This window comes from Haliotis rufescens, unplaced genomic scaffold (assembly GCF_023055435.1).
Source record: "Haliotis rufescens isolate VD_foot unplaced genomic scaffold, xgHalRufe1.0.p SCAF_60, whole genome shotgun sequence".
Lineage (NCBI taxonomy): Eukaryota > Metazoa > Mollusca > Gastropoda > Lepetellida > Haliotidae > Haliotis > Haliotis rufescens.
This window is the reverse complement of record NW_025964335.1, coordinates 503,012-524,615: the sequence shown is the minus strand read 5'-3', so window position 1 is coordinate 524,615 and position 21,604 is coordinate 503,012. Positions and strand designations below refer to the sequence as shown.

Genomic DNA, 21,604 nt, shown 5'->3' with positions numbered 1-21,604 from the left:
CCTTTTAATAATGTTTTAATTACTTTTGGCAAAATCATGTGTGAAGCGATCTTCCGACTGCACAACTCACCGTTATTAACAGCAACCACGGTCAGATTACCGCTATTGACGCCTTGAAACAAACTTTAGTTGACAGAGAATGGATACATATATCATAAATGCCATACTTTGACTCGTTAAAAGTCATATTTGTTATAGTTTGATGGATATTTATTTCATTTAGAAGTGAAGTTGTCTTTTGTATTACTGCTGACTGCAAATGCATGTCTGTATGTTTACACCAGTGATCTCCAGGTTCAGCTTTCAAAAGTATTGTCAAACATATCAAAATATCTAATATCAGCAGGGGCAGAAGATTTACTTAGAATCCATAACAAGAACAATTATTTAATGTTTTCAATATTTTTAACAAAGTCTGACAATCTTTGTTTTATAAGATATGCATTTGTGATGCTGTCTAAGGACTGAGATATTTTTCACATTTTTCAAGTCATATTGTTAATCATCGTAAATCTTTCCTCCCCCTATACAATACTTCACACTACCGAACTCATATTTCCCTGTCAATCACATCCTCTACAGGATCACCTGACCCGTTAAACACATTTTCACGAACGTAATATACAGCTCTGTTTCTGGGGAACCTTCGGCAACAGTTCCATCAGTATTCAATCACAGAATCTTTCCAGCTCTTCAAAGACACTGATTCAACTTACGAGTCCATTTATTGGTTTTCAATGTCAGCCTGCTAATACCTCTATTCACGACAGACGCTTTTTCATCCAATTTGATTCACGGAAGGAAAGAATATATCATTAGTAAGCAGGATGCTGGTCATCTCGGCACATTATAACACTGACATTTTTTCTCTGATTGGATTTTTTTATGCCACCCTAACTCTTTTAACTTTAATCATATAGAGACCGCTGCCACTCTTGATACTTCCTGGCCAGACAGGCTTTACTAAGGGTTAACAGTTGTACTCTTTTATCTGTTGTGTCCCAACATAAAGAGGTGGCTCTTTGGCACAATGATTTTTCCACTGTAACAGACATTGGTTCCCGCTATTTCTTTCAGCAATCAGGAATTGATTAAGAGATCTTGATGTATGGTATTTTTGCATTTTTCATCATCGTCATCAATCATCACCATCATCATCAGCAGCCTCATCTGCAGCAGCAGCAAGAGCATCATCATCATCATAAAATCTTCTTCATCATCATCATCATCATCTAGAGCAACAGCAAGAGCACCATTATCATATCATCTTCATCACCACCACCATCATCATCATCATCATCTGCAGCAGCAAGAGCACCGCCACCATCATCATCATCATCATCATATCATCTTCATCACGTTCCTTCTGCAGCAGCAGCAAGATCATCATCATCATCATCATCTTCACCATCATCTTATTCATTGCATCATTGTCAATATGAACCGCATGTTAATAATAATACAGTCACATTCACGTATTAGCTTCAAGGGATCATCAAAACTAATTAAATGCATAATCAAATAGGCTCTTTTCACAAAAAAGATAATCACAGGCTACTGGGGATCTATTCTGCCCTAGGATCTTCTTTATGAACAACAAATTTTAGATGTGGTAGCTCTTTCACAACCTTCCTGTTGATCATGCTACCGATTGCAGCGATCATTATAAATGTATATCCTAATATATCAATAATTACAGCATGCAGAAACCTTCAAGAATTCTCTCTAAATTCATTAATCATTGCAACAACAACAATCATCATCTAACAACTAGGTGAGCCTTTCTAGAATTACTTCATTTGTATGTTGATTAACGCCTCACCCAGCAATATTCCAGCTATATGATGGCGGTCCGCAAATAATCAAGTCTGGACCAGACAATACAGTGTTTGATATCATGAGCATCAACCCACACAACAGGATACGATGACATGCATCAACAAGTCAACGAGCCTGACCACCCGGTCCCGTTAGTCGCCTCTTACGACAAGCATAGTCGCCTTTTATAGCAAGCATAGTCGCCTTTTACAGCAAGCATAGTTGCCTTTTACAGCAAGCATAGTCGCCTTTTACAGCAAGCATAGTCGCCTTTTACAGCAAGCATAGTCGCCTTTTACAGCAAGCATAGTCGCCTTTAACAGCAAGCATAGTCGCCTTTTACAGCAAGCATAGTCGCCTTTTACAGCAAGCATAGTCGCCTTTTACAGCAAGCATGGGTTGCTGAAGACCTGAACCTTCACAGGATCTGGAATGACAAAGAATTCAGTACTATCCAACCAATGCCATTTAAATCTTTAAACCAAGCATGAATAATAGCAAATCAATGGTAGTGATAGAATGCAAGCTGTTTTCCTGATTATTAAAGTTGGTCTTTTATTTTCAAAGTAACCAAGACAAGGGTCTTAATTCCTCCACACGATCCTGCAGAGCGAAGAGGTTGTTTGATGACCAACATGAGACAGTGTTTTATCGTCAACCTCTGTCAATCAGTGTTTATTTTTGACATGAAAGTACAGATCTGAAACCAAAATGTGCTGCCTTAATCTTTGAAGTAATGAAATAATTATTGAGTTACAGACCGTAATCCTCCTGTTTTCATCAACTTTCTAAAAAAATGACATTGAATCTAAAACAATGGGTGAATATGAATATTAAACATTAACAATTTTATCACTTTTGTACCAACATCACATATATTCACTATCATCATCATCATCATCATCATCATCATAATCAGAAAGAGGGCCTAGTTGTCTAAAGTGCCGCGATTTGCTGTGCAGAGTTGCGTCCCTTGGACATGCCAGAAGCCTATGATTGGAGGTTCGAATCCCAGTTTGCCCCGATTATGTTTCTAGGTTTGTCAGCACCATACCCGTGCTCGTGGGTTTCACAGAAGTGGTAAACGTCTTAGACCTGCATCACTTGGGGCTTTCCTCCCACATTAAGCTGACAGGTCGCGATGTAACTGGAATACTGTTAAAAGCAGTGTTAAACCCAACTCACTCACTCACTCATGACCGAAAACATCATAACATTACTTCAATGCCTTCCTGTGAGGATACATTATCATTATCATTATCATCATCATGACCAAAAAGGGGGCTTGGGTGGCCCAGTTGTCTAAGGCGCGTTGATTCGCTGTGCTGAGTAAAGTCCTTTCGGCTAGCCAGAAACCTATGATTGTGGGTTCATCATCATCATCATGACCTTAAACATCATAATATCACTTAAATGCCTTCCTGTGAATTGGTCGAGAGCAACCTACGCTTGCTGTACAAGATGACTACCATATTCGACATAATAAGCACCCATAATTTAGGGTGCATATAACACACGAGTACGTATTATACACAAATAAATAAGTGTTGTGTACATTGATCAATCAGAAGGGGTGTTAATTGGAATTGTTCACAAGCCAATATATTAGCAACTATCGCCGTGGGCGCTTATTAGAGCAGAGCGCTTAATACGTCGAATATGGTATATACACTGCTTAGTCAGGCTTGGTGACTTGTTTTATGGCATGTCATGATACCCCAGTGGCACGACGTTGCTCATAGTATCAATCACTGGTTTGTCTGGTCAACCCAAGTGAAAATAATAGTGGCATCCCACCTGGATCCCACTGGGATATGGTCATCTCAGTAGGATATATATTGGTCATGTACAAGTTATCCCAGTGGGCTATTTCTACAAGAAGCATGTGCATATATATATCTAAAGTATATATACACAAAGTAAATATATACAGAAAATTAAAACATTCCTGTTGCAAATTATGCTTTATGAACAGAAAACATAATAATTATTAAAAGATGCAGGGTTTGAAAATAGCACAAGTCCGCTAGTCCGACACAAGCATAATATTATAGCTCTTGAGAGTTGATTAATTACAGAGTTCATAGACAACAAACAATGATACAGTTGAGTGAGCATTCCTGAAACTAGATATTACTTAGAAAGAATAATTTTAAAAGATGATCAAATCTGTATTCTCTGTTATTTTGAGACAATTCCAAAATATAACCAAGAAAAGGAGAAATTATTCCATCATTGCCAATTATTGCCATTTGCCAAGACAAACACTGCTTTATATTTCAACATAAACATAGTCATTAAGAAAATAGCATCTGCCTAATCTCCCATTGTCATGGTTTCCTTGACAAAAACTAGGGCTTGTTTTTCTACACCGGCTGAACCATTTATAATCATTATAATTTCAGTATGATTTTAGTCCAGAAACACTTCATTCCTTGATTCACAATTCCTTGATTATATAAATTCTTTGAAAATCCATGTCAGTCAGTGGGAAAAAAAAAAATTATAATAAGACAATTCAGATATTAATTTTGACCTGAATAAAATGTCATGTATGCAGTGTTAAGAATCCAATCTTGTCACTCTACCAGTTTAACACAAAATTATTCCTTATAAGCTGTTTTGTACATTTCTCTTCTTAGGATCGGAGATCCAATCACCAAATACAGTCTCATATTCATAAACTGTTTTAAATCTTTCGTAAAATTTGATATCAGCTTACAAACCAACTATGATACACATGTGTCCTGTTTTATTCAATCTTAACAGATGAAATTCCATCTTCAAATCTCCAATTATCCATTTGGAAAAGGCTATCACTGTACGATTGCACCTTTAAAACATCCCATCTCCATTTCCTGTGGCATTTCAAATTAAAGGTCAACCCAGCTGAACAGGATTATTTGATCCCTCAAAACAGACAGCAAACAACAATGACGCTCTCCAAGTCTTGCCCATCGACAATTATCTGTAATAAAACCATCTGAATTTGACCATCTTGAAATGAGATGCTCTTAATGCCAAACCCAGCGAGCTGGTTACATGCAGTTCTCCTTCCTCTTCAGCCAAATTTCCATTCCATTTTCAATAATCAGCCAATCTATCCTTCGAAATCTTCTTCTGTCTTGCAGAAAATGCCAAATCCTAATTGATATGCATGGAATATCTGTATGGATCAGTAGCTGATAGTAGGGACCTCTCTCCAAGTATATTCCCAGGAATTCAGAAAATCGGTGAACTCCGCCATTCTTGGAAATACCAGTTCCACCGAATGAAGAATGATGATAATAAATTGAAGATAACAATGTGCTGCAAATGCGTTCCTATTGACCAATTAAACATCATTATGTCAAACAAAATCAAAATAGAATCTTGGTTAATTGATTTTCGTCTAATTTTCAGAACCAATCAATATTCAAAGCTTATTTCTTGCTATAGTTTCCTCATGTTTGTAAACATCTGTATTTTAACTTTTAAGTTAAAAAAAGGCTTACAAGACAAGGAAAGCAACAGTTAAAAGAATTACACTCACAAATGATTGTTAAATCTAGAAACCTGTCGATGGTGCTTTATTACAATCTTTAACAACCACAAGAAGAGGCCTAAAGTCAAACAAACTATTTTTGTTTACCTCCTGTGAATAAATGTCTCTACTAACCTATTTAGTTTCATTAAATAATTTGGTTAAAAATCAAATTACTTGTTACAATTTGATACATTTCTGCATGAAGATCTGATTAACCCTCCATAATCAGAATGTTTCACTAAAGTAACTCCAATCCTCACAAAATAAAATCTTTTCTAAACTACAAAAGTAAAAGTATGTTAAGGGCAATTTTTTTCAATTCAAAATTCTGAAAAAATGAAGCCCTTTTTTTTTTTATTCATTTCGTGACTTGGCGATGCTTTATTTAATGGTAAATCTAAATAGAAACACTAAGACTGCAGTGACAGAGTCAAGACAAAAATATCATGTTTGTTTGTTTGTTGTTTAAAGCCACACTCAGGTCTTCAGCAACCCATGCTTGCCGTAAAAGGCGACTGCTTGTCGTAAGAGGCTACTAACGGGATCAGGTGGTCATGCTCACTGACTTGGTTGATGCATGTCATCTATCTCAATTGCGTAGATCAATGCTCATGACATCAATCACTGGAATGTCTGGTTCAGACTTGATTATTTCCAGACTGCCGTCATATAGCTGGAATATTGCTGAGTGCGGCATTAAACAAACAAACACACACACACACACACACACACACACACACACACACACACACACACACACACACACACACACACACACATGCATTTCAGTAATATAAGTTAAATAATCTTGAACAGGGATAAGTTTCAAGTGTATCTGCATATCTCCTTACAACTTTACAACTCTCCATGTGAGAGATGACAGATCATAACTGGGTTCTATAATGATGATGAAACACTCATTAAGATGTCTACGAAATAACTTCATCTGAAATATCACAAAACATGGTCACCGGTGGGATTACAAACACATTTCCATCAGTGGCTTAAAGCACAGGTGAAGAGGCATGTAATGAGGGACGTCGGCGCCAGGGACCTGATAATTTCCTCTCCGTAGCAGAGCCTGATTAAAGAGACAATGGTCTATTTTTTACTGGCATCTCTCGGAAAATCACAGGAATAATGAGACATTGTGACAGTTGATGAACTTTGAATGACACTTGTGAGAAATGGGGAGAAAGTTTAAAGGAATTTCCACCAAACTAAAGCTCTAGATGGCTCTGGTAACAGACAGTCTGTTAGGCCAATGGCAAGGTTCTCTCTTGGGACAGGTCGACTTAACTTTATCCACAGAAAATGTTCATAATCCATGCACAAGGACCTAAAAAGCCTTTGTCACTTCAAGAAAACGACATTTCTCACATGATTATTTTAAAAGGTCAAATATTTTAAAGAAAACTATTTTTTAGTCAAATGTATTATTGAGGGAAGATTTGCAACAGTGCAGCTACTGAACTTCAAAAACAAAACTTTCATTGTTTGAATAAAATACAACAGGGTCATAAATTTGAATGACATCCTTTAATGGGGACTTTTACAATTGCTTTGACAGTTATTGCTTCAAACCTAGAAAGTTATATATACATATGCACAATACACCACACATTAACTGTGAAACCAGACAATTCTCTCATCAACTATTTCAGGCATACTACTTTCCTCACTACAAGACAAACGCACAAACTTAAGGTAAAGACATTTTCCTTACTTAACCTGACACTTAATCCCTGCCAGCAATTTTTTGTTTCTATTTTCAGAGTGTTTGTACATTTCTTAAAGCCATACAGTAGTTTCCAAGAAAATGTTATTTCTTTGTGTTTTTCTGCAGTGTTTAAAAGATTGTTCCAGTCAATAGACAAGATTGTGAATGCTTGCTATAGGAAAATGGAAAGAAAAGGTTTAGGGCATAATTCTTCTCTTGAAGTTTTAAGTGTTCAATGAATTGGACAACAAAATCTTAATAAAACTGGACTGGCCACATGAAGTAAAACAAAATGTTGATTTGGCATGTATTAGAAGCACAATTGTCTGGATCAAAGTTTCACACCAGCAACATTTGCTGGTCGTAAGAAGCAACTAATTGCATAGGGTGGTCAGACTTGGTTGATGGCATGTCAATATACCCCGTATCCCAACAGCATTGATCGTTGGTCATGACATCCAAAACTTGATTGTCTTATCAAGGGTCAATTCCAGGGATACAGCCTGCTGTCATATAGCTGGGATATTGCTGAGTGTAAACAGACTACATAACATTTCTAAACCAGTTAAAGGTAATTTTATTAAGTAAAGTTAATAGTACCATTGTTATTACTATTACTAAAGGTCCTAGATCTTTCAACCAACTGGATAACTCTCCATATATTGTTTCTTCCAACTGCCTATATAAATTAAATCTTTCCACCAACTTGCTTGAAGTCCTAAATCTTACTACTAACTACCTAAACGTCTTATATCTTTTTACCAACTACTTACAGGTCCTAAATCTTTCTTCCAACTGCCTAAAGGTCCTAACTCTATCTAATAACTGGCTGACAGTGCAAAATCTTTCTACCTACTGTTTAAAGAACCTAAATCTTTAACCAACTTGCTAAAGGTCCTAAATCTTTCTACCAAGTGGCTAAGGGTCCTAAAACTTTCTACCAAGTAGCTAAGGGTCCTAAATCTTTCTACCAACTGCCTGAAGGTCTTAAATTTTACTACTAACTGGCTAAAGGTCCTAAATCTTTCTACCAACTGGTTAAAGGTATTATATCTTTAACCAACTGGTTAAAGGTCCCAAACCTTACAACCAACTGGTTAAGGGTCCTACATCAGCACCCCATGGTTAAATGTTACATGAAACACAAGCATATATTGTTTTTGCTCTTAGGATCAGGTAGTGGTCCTACACAAGATAAAGCGGAAAGAAAACGTCAAAGTTAGTGTAACATTTCTGTACAACAACGACTCCCAGATGTGCAGGAAGCTACTCCTAGCCAGGCAACCCTCATCTTGCTGTTTGCAGATGCTGCTACATATACAGCGAATACCAGCGCTAATAACTTTCTGCCATATGTGCCTTTTTTTCAGATGCTATTCTGGTCTAACCTGACTGCAGCGAGCTAAAAATACTGGGTACAAATGCTTGAGAGGCCAGGAACTATTAGCAGTAATAATAGCTTGACAACATCGTGTGGGTTATGCTAAATGAATAGTTTTGCCAAACCAGAAATATTTCCGTAAATATTATTGCTATTTGTTTTGGTGTGTGTTCTCTGAATAACTGATTGCTGTTGTGATATTTGATACTTGACATGCTCTTGCTGTTAATATCAGGAAGTAGCGAGAGATCTTCTGGTTTTAGTAAAATATTTTTCTCATACCCCATTTAGCCCTGTGCCATGACAGTGGAATTTGTGTGTGTGTGTGTGTGTGTGTGTGTGTGTGTGTGTGTGTGTGTGTGTGTGTGTGTGTGTTGTAATACCCTCCTGTCAAGACAAATTAACTACAGTAATATGAAAACATTTGCATGTTCTTGAACTTTTTTTGCATAGTATATGTGCATTCACAGAGTTGGTGTATTCTTTCTGTCAATATCAGGATATAGGATAGATCTTGCTGGTAAAAAATGAAAATGACAATTGTCAAAGAGAACAGACTCAATTCATTACAGCTTAATTGTTCAAAACTAATTGAGACACTTTTAATCAAAAACAAATTTTACGAAATCAAACAACTACAAGAATTAATATATCATTTTTAAAAAGCACATGAAATGGAAAATATGTTGTACAAAAAACAACAAATGTTCAAAAATTTGTAACATTGTAAAAGATATATAACACAATGGAATAATTATTTTTTTAAATATACATAAGTATATCCAAAAACCCTAATCTTAATGACCATTTTCAGCTTCAAACAATGGTAAATCCTAACATTTTTACAAAGAAGTCAAAACCATGCCTTAGGTAAACCCTCTCATCTAAACAAGGCAGCCATCTTGAAAAGCTTTCCTTCCAGCGCATCTTGTTTTGTAATCATTAACACCACTTGAGAGGAGCTCAGTCATGACATGGAATCTCTCAGGGCATTTTAATGTCTGGCTTCCCATGCAATGTGGTTATCATTTTTGTTTTCAGGAGTTCAGCCATCATCTTATATCAGATACTAATCCTCTCCAGCTTGTTTTGTTTTTTGTTCAACGCCACACTCAGTACTACTCCAGCTGTATGACGTCAGCCCGTAAACAACCATCTACAGACTATGTAAACCAGTGATTGATATTATGAACATCCCAAACCATTGGGGTACAATGACCCACAATCAAACAAGTCGTAAAGTCTGACTATATCCTGACCAGCTTTTATGATTTTTATGGACCTACTCACCACTTTATCTAAGAACAAAATGTGAATATACTGTGTAATTCACATAGCGGATTGATGCAATTTTTTACCGCCTCTGTGGTCTAGTGGTAGAGCGTCCGCCCGGAGAGCGGAAGGTCCGGGGTTCGATCCCCGGCCGCGTCATACCCAAAGATGTTAAAAGATGGTACTTGTTGTTACCTTGTCTGGCGCTCGGCATTAAGGGGCTAAAACAAGGACTGGTCGGCTCGGAGTCAGTATACTGTGTCTGAGTGGGGTATTCATGTTAAAGTGCGGCATGGTATCTCAGTGTGCTAGCACTATAAATCGGCATCAGTCCGGACTAGTACAAGCAGCCACACACAAAAACACACACGTGCATGCACGTCGCTATATAAGTGCAATAATCTTGGACGCGACGTTAAACCCAATTTCACCTCACCTCACGCCATTTGATTCATTTTTACGTTTATACCTCATTTTGGGGGGTTTATGGAAAATAAACACAAATAAAATTGTTTACTAACTGTTCGATTGGCATTGGTGAGAAAAGTAAGAAAACATACAACTTTCTGGAAAACAACTTCTGTTTATTGCATTTAGTGACTTTTCGATGTAGATTCTTACACCAGCTTATTAACGGTGTAAGAATCTACATCAAAATGTTGTTGTATGCAATCAACCAGAAATTATGTCCATAAACTTGTACATCTTCTTAAAATTGTTCAGTCAGCCAATCAAATTGCATGGAATCTAGCAACTTATTTATACCACCATAACTACAAAAATATCTTGAAGCCAATTCTTGTGACTAAATATTGTATATATCCGCAGCTAAGCCGAAATTTGAGGACCAGAAAAAAGAATCTGTACAAAGGGGTCGGCTTATCAACGGAATACAATTTCATGAAAGTATTTTTCAGACCGTGATTTGTCAGGAACATCGACTGAATGACAATCCGATAGATTACAACTTCCCGAAAGTTTGGACGTTGCCACGACTACAGCCATTATTGTTATAAATTATCAATAAAGTTATTATTATACATCAATGTTGTCATTAATTTTTTTTATTCATGTTAATATTTCCGATCAAAACTTTTCAATTGAATAGTCAAGGTTTACTGTTCTTCATAAACTCTACGATCTTTACATATAACATCATAATCCACAGATATAATATATAATCCACATATAATCAATGGTCAAGTTAATACCTTGGCTTATCTACGGGGTCGGCTTATCTGCGGTCATATACGGTAAGTCAACAAGAACTGCAGAGATTGATTTTTTTATAGATAAAAAAAAATGCAGACAACAATACGAAACCAGCGCAATAGGCAACACAAACACCGCCTCCTCTATTATCTGCCAGTCAGACTTGGGGGCAGGTTCTCATTAGTTTTGGTGTAAGGCAGCGTAAACATAGAAACAACTGCCTGGTTAGCAAATCAAATGTAATGGAGTGAGTGAGTGAGCATGGTTTTACGCCGCTTTTAGCAATATTCCAGCAATATCGCGGCAGGGGACACCAGAAAATGGGCTTCACACATTGTACCCATGTCGGGAATCAAACCCGGGTCTTCGGCATGACGAGCGAACGCTTTAACCACTAGGCTACAAGACCGCCCCCCAAATGTAAAGGAATCATGTGCAAGTTATGTACAACAAGCGAGATATGCATTATTCACTGCAGTAGAGTTCGGCCAGGGTAGAACTAAGCTCAAAAGCTTTCCTAGCCCCGACAAAGGTAAACTTCCCTTGTAATGTCAAAACAATGGGGAAATTGAGACATTTGTACTAGTCCGCAGGAATTTGTACTAGCCCCCGGCCAGCGGGCTAGTGTTAAGTTCTAACCCTTTCAGTACATGTGAAGTCATGAGAACAGGAACTAGATCTGTAGACAATACAGATATACAAGGGAAATAAAATTCAAAGTTTGTTTGTTTGTTGTTTAACGCTGCACTCAGCAATATTCCAGCTATATGATGGTGGTCTGGATAATCGAGCCTGGACCAGACAATCCAGTGATTGAGATCATGAGCATCATCCATGCAATTGGGATATGATGACATGCATCAACCAAGTCAGCGAACCTGACCACCCGATCACATTAGTCGCCTCTTACGACAAGCATAGCAGCCTTTTACGGCAAGAATGGGTTGCTGAAGACCTATTCTAATCTTCAAGGCCTTCACCAGGGGAAAAAATATCGATTTAAGACCATTTCAAGAGAAACTGTAAAATGGTAGGGCTTTCCAAGCCCTGTGAGCACCCGGTACAGTTCCGTGATATACCTGTAGTTTGATTTTTGAATAGCTGTAGAAACCTGCTTGCCGAAGGTGATCAACAGATTCAAAAAGTGAAACTCCCATGTGATCTTGTTCTTCAATAACATCTACCATCTTTTAAGTGCCACTCAAAGAATTCATCAAAGTTCTAAATCCCAACAGAGACTGAATGAAGAGAATTTCCTAATACAGCTCATCAAGCTCCAAGTCAATTACAGCCGATTGGAGTGCAGTCATGAAATATCAAAGCTGTACAAATACGCATGGACATTTCAAAAAGGAACTAAACCATTTTCTCTTTTGGTGTTCCTAATACCCATGATATTGACAGGTCGGGCATAAAATGTAATTTGTGGTATTCACAGAAGGTAAAAGATGGTGAAGCTTAAGTGGGAGTTTCCTTATGAGACAAATGAGACGAAGAGAGAGGGCTCAAGTAGACATCCTTGGAGGCAGGATGAAGTGGGTTCTGACAGAGGAGGGATGAAGTGTCGGATATCCTGACCGATATAGAAACCAGAGAAAGAAGGGAGAGATTCATAGTTAATCCTAACTGAGTTGTCCCGTGATTTTGTATCTCAAATTTAAAATTTGTACTGACCAAGTTTCTTATCACCCGTTTGTTTACCGGAATTCGCTGAAGTGGGAGGCAAATTGTTTTTCTTCTCCATAATACTGAATCCGCTAGAGGGGGGTGCGCACTATACTCAAATCGAATCTGGGACAGACAATCCAGGGATTAATATCATGAGCATCGATCCACGCAATTGGGATACGATGACATGCATCAACCAAGACAGGGAGCCCGACCACCCGATGCCGTTAGTCGCCTCTTACGACAAGCATAGTCACCTTTTACAGCAAGCATTGGCTGCTGAAGACCTATTCTAACACGGATCTTCACGGGTGTCTCAAGATAACAAAATGAAGAGGTGGAAAGGCTACGTTTACAAACTGCATGATACTGATGTAAAAGACAGGGAAGGGGAGGAAGGATTGTTTAGCAGACATGGGCCATTACTCCAAGACAGGAAACAAGCCAACATTCTCCTGTTCTGTTAGCTAATAATTGCTGTTCCCACTATCGAACACTAGTCAAGTACTTTTACAAATCGCCTGCTACCACGATGCAGATGGTTTTAGCTAAAAAACGAAGGGGGAGGAAGAATGTTTCAGGGACATGGCGCCATTACTCCAAGACAAGCAACAAGCACAACAAGTCTGTATTCTCCTGTTCTGTTAGCTAATAATTGCTGTTTGCACTATCGAACACTAGTCAAGTACTTTTACAAATCGCCTGCTACCACGATGCAGATGGTTTTAGCTAAAAAACGAAGGGGGAGGAAGAATGTTTCAGGGACATGGCGCCATTACTCCAAGACAAGCAACAAGCACAACAAGTCTGTATTCTCCTGTTCTGTTAGCTAATAATTGCTGTTTGCACTATCGAACACTAGTCAAGTACTTTTACAAATCGCCTGCTACCACGATGCAGATGTTTTTTGGTAAAAAAGAAGGGGGGGGGGGGGGGGTAAAGACTTTTTCACAGACATGGCGCCATTACTCCAAGACAGGAAACAAGACAATATTCTCCTGTTCTGTTAGTTAATAATTGCTGTTCCCACTATCGAACACTAGTCAAGTACTTTTACAAATCACCTGCTACAACGATGCAGATGTTTTTTGGTAAAAAAACGAAGGGGGGGGAGAATTTTTCAGAGACATCACGCCATTACTCCAAGACAGGAAACAAGCCAACATTCTCCTGCCTCTTAATTGTCTGCTTTGTCACATCAGCGGTGATGCCTGCACTAACATTAGGGATGGATAAATGTGACAAATCTAGATAATTGCCACGGGATGAGACAGCCTCGTTCTCATCAAAGACAGACATATTACTTGAAATAGGGCGGCAACGCATCAAAGACTGACAGTGAACTTAGTAGCGTCAGTTTCTTGTAATCTGAAGACATCAGCAGCAACATGGCCTTCGATACCAGACAGGCTGCTTGTTCAGTAAGAGGCTGGCATATTTAAGAACTGAACTCAACATGTTTTTGTCTTTATGATATTGGTTTTGTTTTGGTTTGTTGTTTAACGCCACACTCATCAAATTTGGAAATGTTCTTCACATGTCTACCACAAAAAAAATTGAAAACTTTTTTATGGCCTTGAAACAATTATATATCATGTGTCTTATATAATTTATATAAATTAAAAATATATTCAGCTCCAGTGATGCATGTACTCCCATTTTTTTTTTTTTTTAAACATTTATGCATTTTTTAAGGTTAAGATCATCGGTAATACAAAAAGGAGTTATTTGTATTTGTAGTTTGTAGTTTTTTTCAACATTTGGACATTGAAAGAGCAGCGCATCTGCTAACCAAGAAATAAAAAAAATGTCGCCTTATGGTACAAAAACTTCTCATAATCAAATATAACTATATCTTTAGTCTCATGACTTCCGAATCATCGTGGGTTTTTCCTGCAGCTCAACAGTTACCATAACGATACCATAATCAATTACTCTTTCCTCCCAACTGCACACTGACTCATTACCAATCGACTTCACTGTACATGTATTTCCAGACTGTTTCAGACAAATGCTTGGTGATGACATGCAGCTAATGATCACCGAGGCAATTGTTTACAAACAAACCATGACAACAGTGCAACTAGAACTGGTCATCAGTATGAGTGAGTGAGTGAGTGAGGTTTTACGCCGCTTTTAGCAATATTCCAGAAATATCACGGCGGGGGACACCAGAAATGGGCTTCACACATTGTACCCATGTCGGGAATCGAACCCGGGTCTTCGGTGTGACGAGCTAACGCCTGAACCACTAGGCTACCTGACAACCCGTTATCAGTATGATGTATATATATATTTTTTGGATCTGTTGGCCAAGGGATAGAATGTAATGTTTCCAACTGTTCCATGTTGCATTCACAGGGAGGTTAGGTGAGTGGAATTTAAGTGTGCTAACAAGAATAATTTTCACCATTTTTATCCCTGGTGAACATCGTATATAATAAGTAGTTGTAATGTAAACTTATTGTGCCATCCTTATCATTGAGATTGATAACATCGGTAAGTTCTGAATCTCCGTGTTTATATCACGCATCATATAATCTGCATACCGTGTTCGACGTAATTATGCACCCAGGGCGCTCTCAAAATTAGAAACGGGGCTCTTATTAGAATATTATTTTGGTGAAAAAAAAACAAAGTTGAAAGATAAATTTCGTGGTTTATGCTGACAGCCTGAAATGTTTATGTACGACAGATATATTTTTCCAGAGTTTAATTGGCCATAATTAAGAGTGCATAGAAGACACGAGTTTGTATTATATGCGAATAAATGTCTTGGGTACATTGATCAATCGGAAGGGGTGCTCATTGGGATTGTTCACTAGCCAATATATTAGCAAATATTGCCGTGGGCGCTTATTACGTCCAATATGGTAATCGTGTTTGTATTTTAATTTTAAATGTTTGCACAAGTTACTTTTGCCAGACATTAATCACAGGCTTTGCATAACAGATCACCACAAAGTATAAAAAAATCAGTCCTAATTTTGCTCTTTTGGCACAATAACCTGTTCTGAAAACATCTAAAATGAGACATATTTAACCAGAATTCACACTCACACTGAAGTAACGCATACCTCAACCCCCCCAAAAACACATAACTATCTAATTTCTGTGTTTCCTCAAATTATTTTCTTATGAAAAACACATTCCACAGCAGATGGACATGCTGCAAATAAATTTTGCTCAAAGAGCATAAATCATTTTTTAAAAACACTATTCACTGCAATCCTGCTCACTAAATGTGCCATGCTACACTATAAACCTCTTATGCTTGGCGGATAAAAATCAATTTGGATTTCGAAAGAAAAAACTAATTAGCGAACTTCAAACTGAGAAATCAGCTGGTTAACATGGCATTCTGCCAGAAAAAGCGTGCCAGGACCGTTTCTCCAAATTAACCAATCAGCAGCTCTATAGGCACATGCATCTAATGAGTAATTGGCCAATCACATCGCAGGAAAGCATTAATACATGGACTGAGGAAATAGGTTTTTTGATCCTGTTAATTAGCAGGCTGACTCTGACACCAGGTGGTCGTGTTCTGCTTTTCTGCACAGAATTTGATGCCTAATGAAACATAGCTGGCTAAAGGTCATTTTTAGACAGCAAGTGTAGCATTTCAACAGCTTGTGAGAACAGTTTTATCTTCAGCTTGAACAAATGTTATATTCTTCAGTCTTTAGGTCAACATGTTTTAACTTCAAGTTATTTTTAGTTTCTGAAACAGTTTTACTGCTTGTATGAAGATTTGGTTTTTATGCTTTCCACTTGTCTTGTCATTGTAGCGGCCATAAAATATCCGAGTCCTGTGATGGGATTCGAACCACGGACCTTCTGATCAGAGGTCAGACGCCTTGTCCACATGACCAAAGAGGTTAACCCCGTCACCAAACTGACAAGGTTAGGATGTCATCTGTGGGATGACTCCACGCCCTGCTACATCATCATAAATTATTAACTGCACAGTATCATTGCAACGTAGAGATTGGAGTGAGTGAGTGAGTATGGTTTTAGGCCGCTTTCAGCAATATTCCAGCAGGCACCTGAAATGGGCTTCACACATTGTACAGATGTCGGGAATCGAACCCGGGTCTTCGGCGTGACGAGCGAACACTTTAACCAGTAGGCTACCCGACCGCGCCCCTAGAGATTGGAACCTAGACATGACAACTGAACACTGCAACCTAGACATTGTGACGGAGACTGCAACCAAGACCCCCTGACTAGACATTGCAACCGAGACAGTGCAATCTGGATATTGCAAACAAGATATTTTTCATGTAGAAGTTAGAGACCAACCATTTGATATTGAGGTGGGGGGATGCTGTGATTGTGTTTCGAGATGTAATATTTTTTTCACCTACAGCTACAAAACCAGATATGTTTTTATTTAATACCATGAGCCTGAGAGTTTGTTTCTTTCTTTGTTTGTTTGTTGTGTTTGTTTGTTTGTTTGTTTGTTTGTTTGTTTGTTTGTTTGTTTGTTTGTTTGTTTGTTGTTCAATGGGTCACTCAGTAATATTCCAGCTATATGACAACGTTCTGTACATAATCAAGTCTGGACCTGACAATCCAGTGTTTGATATCATGAGCATCGATCCACACAAATGGGATACGATGACATGCATCAACTAAGTCAGCGAGCCTGACCACCCGATCCCGTTAGATGCCTCTTACGACAAGCAAAGTCGCCTGTTACGGCAAGCATGGGTTTCTGAAGAAGTATACTAAACAGGTTTTCACTGGTCAGAATGAAACAGAGAAACAACTTGAAATATCAATAATCTTTCTGATTTTCACTTAAGCCACTTTCCAAAACCAGCCAATAAGATGTGCTCAAATTCATCATACAATTTCTTCCTCATCTAATATCAACATAATCGCTGACAATCAGTGCCTATTTGTTAGTTGGACACCATCACGACAGATTTGAATGGTAAGCTCTAAAAAATGATGTCCTAACAACTATTTAACATAATGAAAAGTCATCATCATTCAGATGAATTCTTGGTACATGTACATTAACCATACTGTTCCTCAAATGGACATGATCACATGTTGAGACTATTTTCCTCAACACTATAGACTGACTGAGATTCATTTAACGACCCCCATGGGTGCACATTGCATTGATGAGTTGTCAGGCTAATAGCATAGGACAGAAAGTCTTGACTGAGCACGCTCAATGCCAGCAAGAGAGAAAGCTGAATGATTTTGTAGTTGAGCACTGATTTGTGATGTGATGGGACCTAGACATGAACATATGAGGATTCATGGAATCTCACACTGTGTCAAGCCACGGTCAACAACATAAAGAAAAGCGACAACACTGTTTCCATAATCAGAGCTCCAGATAAGCTGCGTATCTGTGTAAAATACGCATCAGAAATGCAGAAATACGCAGTAAAATAAAATCCAAGCGTATCAAATATGCAACGAACATTACAGATACGCTACAAAAATATGACTTGTGCGTATCATCAAAATATTGTGAAGTAACCCTGCTATTTGATTAGCAAATCAGCAACTTATTTTGAAATTATGAACGGGCATTCCGCAACCTTGCCAAACTCCACTATGACAGTTACATCATGATCATTTGCCATCACACTCTCTTGTGGAAGTATCGTGGTATTTTTTAGTCCTATAAAGCTCTCGAACCCACACGAAACGAGTTTGCAGGGACTAGATGAATAGTGTTTTTAAATATCTAACTTAAATACCCACATGTGTAAAAACTAGTGGGTAACAGAAATTTGAATACCCAGATAGAATTACTGATACCCAATGATTTTAAAATGCATGGGTAAAATACCCACAACACCAAAAGTTTATCTGGAGCTCTGCATAATCATACAAAATATCGGCTAAAATGAGAGCCGATTGGATTATTCTGACCAAATCATTGGCATGTGTGTATGAATCACTATCACATAGTCATAATACCAAGTGTTGCCAAAAAGGTGGGCGTATCCTTCCCCACTCATCACAAACACATGCAAAGGCAAATAAATTGTTCATCTGAAAAACACTAGAACATATGGTACACGTCAAAATAGGGAATTGCATCAGACATTTTTGTCATTGATGCATCAAATTTAGAAATGTCCTTCACAAAATTACAGAAATATATACTTTTAAGATTCCATACAGATTCAGCATATTTTATTGTTTACTGCATTGTTACAGAGATTTATAATGATTGCTGATTAATTGTACAAATAATATCCATCAAAAGAAATCTCAAAAAAAGAAAAATAATATTTCTCTAAATCTTTGGAAGCTGATGAGTGTAATGAATTTGACTTGAAGTCAATTTATTAATTTTTCTCACAATTCCACCACTGGTCTGCTATTGTCAAAGTCCAAATATGTCCAAATATTTGCTATTTTCGAATGTTGGACGAGTAAATACCTCAGAGAAGCTTTCTGCAAAAATTGCTCTTAAACTGCCCTCTTTAAATGCACTCCAAACGAAAATCCATTAAAAAAATACTTTAAGACCTAAAATCACTCAGCAACCTTAGTAATGTGCAACCCAAAGCAACGAGTGCACATTTGTAAGCGATCGCCATCTGACTGCAGTTGCAACTTTTCACTTAACAGCACATCAGGGATAGATAACTCAAAGTAAACCTCTTCTCCACCTATCACAGCAAGACAGCAAGGGGTCCAAATTCTAAACGGCATATTTCAGTTGTGGAAAAAAACTCGCTGAACTAAAGTGTCATATTTATTCATTCTACACAGAAGAGTCAACTAGTTGATATTTTAAAGCTATCATCGGCATGAAATTATAGATTTTCTGGAAAGACAAAAAAAATCCAACTTTAACCCCACGCAATCATGACTCAGAAAGCTGAACAGGGCTTTCTGGCCTCAAATACACGCAAGCTCAAATTCGGAAAGCTCTCGTGAGGCTCTTCTCCCATTCCCATGAGCAATTAAACATTTGGAAGCTCTCTCCTCTACTCTTCCCAAGACGCATTTTCTAAAATTCAATTTTGCACCAATTCATGCCGACACAGTTTATATTCCATGCTGCAAGGCAAGACGACAGAGTATGAGAGAGGCTTCAAGTTTAATGAGATTTGCTGTCAGCAGTCAAACTCACTGAATTTCATTTTATATGGAATAAAACCCATTTTATATGAAATTCACACTTGGAAACTGTTTCATTTATTTTCTAACAATGCACAGGGTAAATTAAATAAGATTTAACTTTCATACATGTTGTTTTTTCTTAAATGCCATAGTATGTTGAAATCTTTTTCTGTCATCTAATGTTGAGCGGTTGTGTAGAAAGGGAGGTAACTCTGTCTTCCCAAGTGATGGATTGGCTGATGAGGCGATGATGGTGATAATATTTCCCTTGTGTTTCACGAAGCATGTTTATACTTACAATATTTCCAGTTTGAAATAACCTTCAGTTGGTATGATATATATAGGGATTTATACCTGACAGCGATTTATCTAGGATCCCAAAGTCAGAACCCTTGGCAGGGAAAATTGGGAATAATTGTTATATTGCTCTAAATTAAGACTTTTTAAAGTTCTTACTTTCCGATATTAACATTGTACTTTAACGCTGCATTCAATACAATAATGTGAAGCTAAGCGTTAACGGTTCTCACTCTGTATTGGTCCAGTTATCAGTCACCACTACAAAGCTATAACATTAGTTGTAACTATAATAGCATGAATCTGGACGAGTTTATTTTCAGTTTTGGAAATTGTACGGAAATCTGCTGCAGACTTTGGGCCAAATATCAAGTCCAGATAACTCCCTAAGCTGAGTGTGTTATCGTGTTATAAATGTCCATATTAGCAACAAATCATATAATCATACATCTATGTCAGAATGATGAGATCTGATTGGTTCACGTGATCTTGATATAAAAACATTCTCATCAGGAGAACAAATCCCTTTTTCCCCGCCACGAACAAGACAGGATGCATGTGGATTTCTGAGAGGCATAATAAATCCCTTTTAGGCCGCTTTGAAGATAAAAGCTGCACGTTACTTTCTGAGTCAGTGAAAGACACGTGACAGCCCAAATTAACCTCAGCTTCACTTGTCTCCGGCTCATAATGATTATAATAGATTTATTTAAGAAATGACTTCAATATTTTTTTGCAAGGCCTATTCTTTTTTTCAGTTACCGGTTATAGAAGCATCATTGCAAATATTTTGCTTGGTTGACCAATCAAATGATACGGAATCACTTGCAGTTTATTTATTGAAACATGCCTCTATTCAGTGCCGCTAATAAAAATATTCATGTTATTCTCATGACAAATCAGGAAATGATTTGACAAATTCCTTAAAATTCCTCGACTAACGTGACTCAAACATTATAAAATCACAGATTTCTTCACCTTGACCTTGACCTTGACATAAGGTCAAGGTGATGTGTTGACAAGTGTAATCTTTGTATGTGTAGTGATGATTAATGAAATCAGTGTTGACAGTCGGACTAAATTTCCGACGTTATTGATTCATCTGAATACAGAACCATGGGAAATTGCTTCTGCATCAAATTTCCAGTGAATTAATTCAATGATTTGCAAGTAATAATATCTGAAACCAAACAAATGGAGTGATATAAATGTGACATCCCCATTTCTAGACAAGAATTAAAGAAATATTTACTGTCTGAATAAGTGTTATTTTATAGGAATTTTTATTTAGACAATCCTGTCTGAAATAGAAAAAGAAATTTAAAGTAAACATTCACCATCTTCTTTTCTGCAGGTTGAATCAGGTTTCTCACATTTGAAACTTTGTCGGAATAGGAAAAATTATTAATGGTAATGCTAGCCTATGTCAACTGTCAACTTTGACAAACTTTTCTCAAAAAACTGTTGAAAAACATCACATTTCTGAAACTATTTTGTATGCTACATAAAACATACATGTTAGGGGGAAAAAACACTCAATATTTCCCCATTTTTATAAACTTCAAAAACATACTTCAAAATATATAATAGCTTCATTTTCCAT

At 37.5% G+C, this 21,604-nt stretch overlaps 1 protein-coding gene across 14 annotated transcripts in view; it reads right to left on the bottom strand.

Moving 5' to 3' along the window:
- Positions 1-21,604, bottom strand: part of LOC124140753 (CUGBP Elav-like family member 3-A) — a 272,175-nt gene that overhangs the window by 124,893 nt on the left and 125,678 nt on the right. The window lies entirely within an intron of this gene.